This window comes from Aulonocara stuartgranti, assembly GCF_965226115.1.
Source record: "Aulonocara stuartgranti genome assembly, chromosome: 5".
NCBI classification, from domain to species: Eukaryota; Metazoa; Chordata; class Actinopteri; order Cichliformes; family Cichlidae; genus Aulonocara; species Aulonocara stuartgranti.
Window position 1 is genome coordinate 27,581,258 of NC_138943.1, and position 6,296 is coordinate 27,587,553.

The window sequence follows — 6,296 nt, forward strand, 5'->3', positions numbered from 1 at the left end:
AAAATGCTGGATCAGAATGACCCAGAACCAGGACAGATTGTTCAAAATGCTGCTGCTAGGCTTCTGACCAAAACATCTAAGTACTCACATGTGACCCACTTATTATTTAGCATACAAGGCTGAGACCTAAGGGAGACAGAGCTGTTGCCACTGTGTCTCCTTGACTGTGCAACTCTCTCCCACTGAGCATAAGATCTGTGGACTCAGTAGTCTCTTTTAAACAACAACTAAAAACACATCTTTTTAGAATTGCATTGCATTAACTTTTGTCTGTTTTTGTTTTATAATTCGTTATCTCTGTGTGAAGCACTTTGTGATCTTTTATCCATATTTCACGGTCTGGCTGGCAGACCGTGGGGATATGGGGGAATGAGGACCCAGAACGCATGGTTCTGCGATTCAAACAGTGCACTTTATTTACAGTGAAGGCTGTAAACACAATAACTCCCCGTTGCTCCCTTGAATCCCGTGTGTGTGCTCCCCACTGTTGTGTTCTCGCACACCCTGTGCGTGCTGCCGTTCTGGTCCACTCTTCCACCTGGGGGGAAAACCACAAAAACAGCCATCAACACCAACCCCAGCGGGCATACACGAACTGCACCGTCGTACGCTGACACACACTAACTTGGGTAGACAACTCAATGATCCCACACCGGTGGGAGCTCCAACACTCTCCTAAGTAGCTCCCCCGACGAGCCCTGAACAGATGTGTGGCAGGAACTTCAGGTGTGGCCAGTCCTCTTGCAGGGCCACACCCATCAGGCCTGCATGGGCTGTTCTCCATCCTCCAGCCACACATGTACACACCCACACCCTGCCTCTACATATAATGAGTGGAACACCGAACAACACAGAATAGTACAGAAAAACACACATCCCCAAATAACAACACTACTACTACTACTAATAATAATAATAATAATAACGATAATAACAGTCCATCCTGCTTAAGGACCCCCCGAGTCCTCCAGAGCCGGGTCCATGACACATAAAGGTGCTATATAAATAAAACTTTACTTACTTACTTAGTAGACCCTGTACTTGACTGTACTTGAGATTATTTATTTCATTTGGAATTTAAGAACATTTTTTCTTTAAAAAAATTAATTTGACAGATGTTGTTTAAGCAGTTAAACTTAAAAAAAATGCAATTCCTAAAATAGAAACCAATGAGTAGTTCATTCTGAAAGACCTATTTTTCTCTTTTGAATATTTATTATTGCACATTAATAAAACAAAAGCATTTTCTTATCAGATTCCTCGATTAATCAATGGAATAATTGCTAGAATACTCGATTACTAAAATAATTAATGGCTACAGCCTTCAAAATAAGACAAAGTTCATCCTTATAATGGCTCTGGATTGGTACACTTTATTGTAGAATATCTTAGTTAGCTAATGTTTAAATAATAATATAGCTCTTGGGGTTTTTTCACAGTGGCACTGAGAGGCCAAACAGACTGCAACTTAAGAAAACATCAGCATATATTTTGAGGTAAGTTGATTTATAGTGTTATATCATATTTTATAAGGATTTTATGTGTTTGTATCATCTCTGTTCACTCCTGTCAGACTCATTTAGCAAAAATCATCCTGTTTAAAGTTCAGTTTTCCTCTGTTCTATATGAATTAAGACAGTTATGATATGGCATGATTATACTCACAAATTAAAGGAATATTTAATATACCAGTCTACTTATTTTATCAGAAACATGCAATTTACAGCTTTGTTAATCGGATGGTTGCCGGTTCGAGCCCCGGCTCCGACAGTCTCGGTCGGTGTGCTCTTGGACAAAACACTTCACCCATTGCCAAACTGGTGGTGGTCAGAGGGCCCGGTGGCGCCAGTGTCCGGCAGCCTCGCCTCTGTCAGTGCACCTCAGGGCTGTGGCTACAATGTAGCTTGCCATCACCAGTGTATGAATGTGTGTGTGAATGGGTGGATGACTGAATGTAGTATAAAGTGCTTTGGGGTCCTTAGGGACTAAGTAAAGCGCTATACAAATACAGGCAATTTACCATTTACTTGGCATGTGTGTTAAACTAAAGCATCACACAGTATCAAGGGAAGTAGGGAGTAAATTTAAAAGAAAAGGCTGTTTTTGCTATTATCTATTGTTTGCTGTTGTTCCTAGGGTAATTTACTCTTGGCATCCTGAGGGAGTTTATGCAGTTGGTAGTCTATGGCTGTTAAATATTTCAGTAGGATGAGGGTTAAATTGTAACTTTAGTTACTTTGTGTTCTGTTGTATTGTGTGTGCTTTTGCGCTGTTTTTCTATTTGCTTATGTTTTCTTAGGTTGCAGTCTGTTTGGCCTCTCAGGGCCACAGTATTTTTCCTCCAAGCTTGACTCTCGACTCATGCCTGGGAAGTTTGGGAGAGATTGGACATTGTGTTTTCGAGTGACAGCAGATTACTGCTTTTTGGCGAGTGATTGAAACTCCACATGCTAACTCCCTAAACGTAAAATGCTTCACAATTTAACATCACAAAGGTGTTTAGATTCCATGCTTCCACTGGAGATCGTGTCGCTCTGATGAAATCCCTTGGAGGAGTTCGTCAAAGTATGAGGCCTGAAAAGAGGGGAAAATGTCGCCAAAATTACACATTAATTTTAAAATGCCTGACTTCCTGTTGGATTTGGGATATTGCTCCAAGAGACTTTTTTGTACATCTTGGTACCCTACATAAGCTTACCAGGTTTCAGACTCATAGATGAAACACGGAGCAGGGGCTGATGTTTTTAAATTTTGCAGGGGGCGCTGTGGAGCCATTTTGCAATATTCCATGAAAATGACTAGAAAACCCTCATCACATTGGAGGTGTGGGCCAAATGTCAAGAGTTTTTAAACTTTCCAAGCCCCTCAACAGCCACTTCATCTTTCATGGTGAACCGCCTTGCCACCAGGGTGTGCTGTTCAGTTTAAACTCACAATTTTTGTCACTGAAGCATCATGAGGGACTGTTAATATTCCCCGCTTTTGAGGTGGACCTGATGAACCTGTGAAAATCAGTATATCAAAGTGAAAGACATGACATCTCCTGTTCCCACTAGGTGGTGCTCTGCGTATTCCTGACAATGGGCATATCAATCTGTTCAGGATGGCTACGTAATCATGTCTGTAAAATTTGGTAATGATCAGACTGGATTTCTTTAAGTTATGGCGTTTTCGTTCTTCACGGCGAGACATCAATGTTCGCCATCCTGCTGGGGTCATGCCAGTTCGCAAAAACTCACAGTTTTCCATGTATTGCCAAGACCAACTCCTTAATGCTTTCCTGGACAAATTTGAGGCTACATGGTTCACCGACATCTATACTGTACCTCAAAGTGTAAAACATGACATTTCCTGTTCCCACTAGGTGGCGCTATTGCCGTTGTCAAATATGGCAAGTGAAATATGTTCAGGGGCAGAGTCTTATCATATGTCGGAAGTTTGGTCCAGATGGGACACTTTATATGGAAATGAGAGCAAATAAGATTTTCATGGCAAATTATCAAAATTTACCGTGGCGCCACGACCACACCCTTGTCCGAAAACTCAAAAGCTCTACAATTTAATATGGCCCAGGTGTGTAGTTGACACTGACCAACTATGAAGCGTATACGATCAAATCCCAAGGAGGAGTTCGCAAAAGTACAAGGCCTGGAAATGGCAAAATCAGATACAAAATGTCACCTTCAATCCAAAATGGCGGACTTCCTGTTGGGTGTGCATCAATGGTCCCAATGACTTTTTTGTCCGTCTCAGCATGATACACGTGTGGGCCCAATTTCATTCATGTAGCTCAAACTATGTGTTCCTAGGGTTGCATTTAACAACACATAGGTGGCGCTCCAGAGCCATTTTCCAATGCTCATATATAAAACCTTTAAAATACGAAATTTTTCACCAGACCTGACATGTGTGCAAAATTTCATGAGTTTTTGAGCATGTTAAAGCCCTCAAAAAGGCACTTGTTTTACCTGAATAATAAGAAGAAGAAACGGAGCAGATACAATAGGGCCTTCGCACTCTCGGTGCTCAGGCCCTAATAAAACCCATAGGTTAGACAAAAAGAGGCAAAAAAGCACCCCTGGACAAACCCCACCAGACATACTGGACTGCCAGAGGATTCTTTATTCCTCCCACCGTCCAAAGACATGCAGCTTGTGGGGATAGGTTAATTGATTAATCCAAATTGCCCATAGGTGTGAATACGCAAGTGAATGTGAGCACGAATGGTTGTCTGTCTCTGTGTGTTAGCCCTGCGACAGACTGGCGACCTGTCAAGGGTGTACCCTGCCTCTCGCCCTATGACAGCTGGGATAGGCTCCAGCATCCACCGCGACCCTGAAAAGGATAAGCGGAAGCGAATGGATGGATGGATGGATGGATGGATGTTTGGATAGTTTCATCAGTTATCCAGCACTAAACTAAGAATTTTTACAAATGTTCATCCTATGAAAATAGTGTTTACCTCTGAAGCTCCCTCACGCTAAAAATAAAAATAAAATATTATTCACTTCTTAACATGAACTATTAATTTTGATTCAAATGAAACTGAAACATATCTAATCAAAGGTTTATTTATTCAAATCATTAATTGTTAGGGAAAATGTACTTGCTATTAACAATCAAGTAACCTTCATTACACCAGATTCCATTAAATGTTGCACTTTTGTAACAAAATTACATAACATTGAATTAGCTAAAATCAGCAGTTTGGGCAGTGAAACATTTGATCTGCCATGGTAATCAAACTGCATATCCCACTTCCTCCAAACCAGGAATGTCAAACACAAGGCCTTGGGGCCAGGATCAGCTGGGAAAAGACCCCAGTGTAAAGGAATGCACTGATTTTGGAGTTTTAACTGTATTTTCATAGGTTTTTGAGTGTTTGCTACTAATAAAGAGAAAATAGTTTTTGCACTATCTTCTACATACTGAGTCATTCTGCTCATGGTAGTCTAAGGAGCTTGGTTTCACAAAACGTAAAGAAGTCCAGTCACTTTCCTTCCAAGCTCCTTAGAGTAAATGTGTATTTGCACTGACAGAAATTGGCTGCTGATTGGGAAAACTGTGTTTGTTACTCTTAGCAATCCAACAAACATCACAAAAAGAACTTAACATCCAAAAGATTGGTTAAGACTTGTATCTTCACAAAGAAGTTCTGCTTCATTTTGTGTGAGTATTTCCACAAACTTTGAAGTTTAGGGTCCCTTTTTTCATCACGTGCTCTACAAGTAACACCTGGCTTATTGGATTACCTGGAGCCTGGAATTCATTTTGTCTTCTAAGAATTTAAATTGGTGATCAAGAAACATGACAACTAAGAGGCTAACAGAAGATATTGAAGAAGTTAAGAAGTCTCTTAACTTCATGTCAGAGGAATTGAGTAAGGTGGTGAAACAGCAAGCAGGACTGCTGGACTTAATTGAAGAAGTAAGACAACTGAAGATTGTGATTAAGGAAAAAGACAAGAAGATTGAAGAGCTGGAAAAAAAGAGTTGAAGATTTGGAGCAGTATACAAGAATGGAAGATGTGATTATTTCTGGACTGAAGACAAATCACTACACCTATGCACGGAGTACAGCAGGTGACAAGGAGGGGGAAGATGCACCAAGAGCTGAAAAGGATTTGCTTGAGCAGCAAGTTATTCAGTTTTTCAAAGACAAAGACATTCTTTTGGATAGCAAAAACATAGCTGCATGTCATACTATTCCACAAAAACATACCAAGATGCCAACTATCATACTACGATTTGTGAACAGGAAATATAAAGTTGAACTGTTAAAGATGGGAAAGAAGTTAAAGGGAACCGGCGTATATGTGAATGAGCATCTCACCAAGAGAAATGCTGAAATTGCACGACAGGCAAGACTATTGAAGAAGTAAAGGCACATCCAAGATACCTGGACTAGGAACTGTAAGGTATTCATAAGACTTAATGGGACACCAGAACAAGCTAAAGTAATTGTTGTCAGAGACATTGCAGATCTTGAGAGATTTAAACAAAAGAAATAGAGTTCAGTGTAGAAAAGAATTGTGTTGCTGACTGTGATATGAACAATATCTGATAAGTGTGAGAAAAATAACTATGCATGTGAATGTGAACAAAATAAAAGGCAAAAAAATGGAATATTTTGGATCTCATGATTATAAATTTTATGAGTTGGACAATAGTATTGATCCAGATATCCACCTCTATCAGAATGTTGATATGACATGTGAATATTATAATGGGGAAGAGTTGGATCCCAAGATAAAAGGTTTTTCATTAATCCACTTTAACAGTCAGAGTCTTTACAGT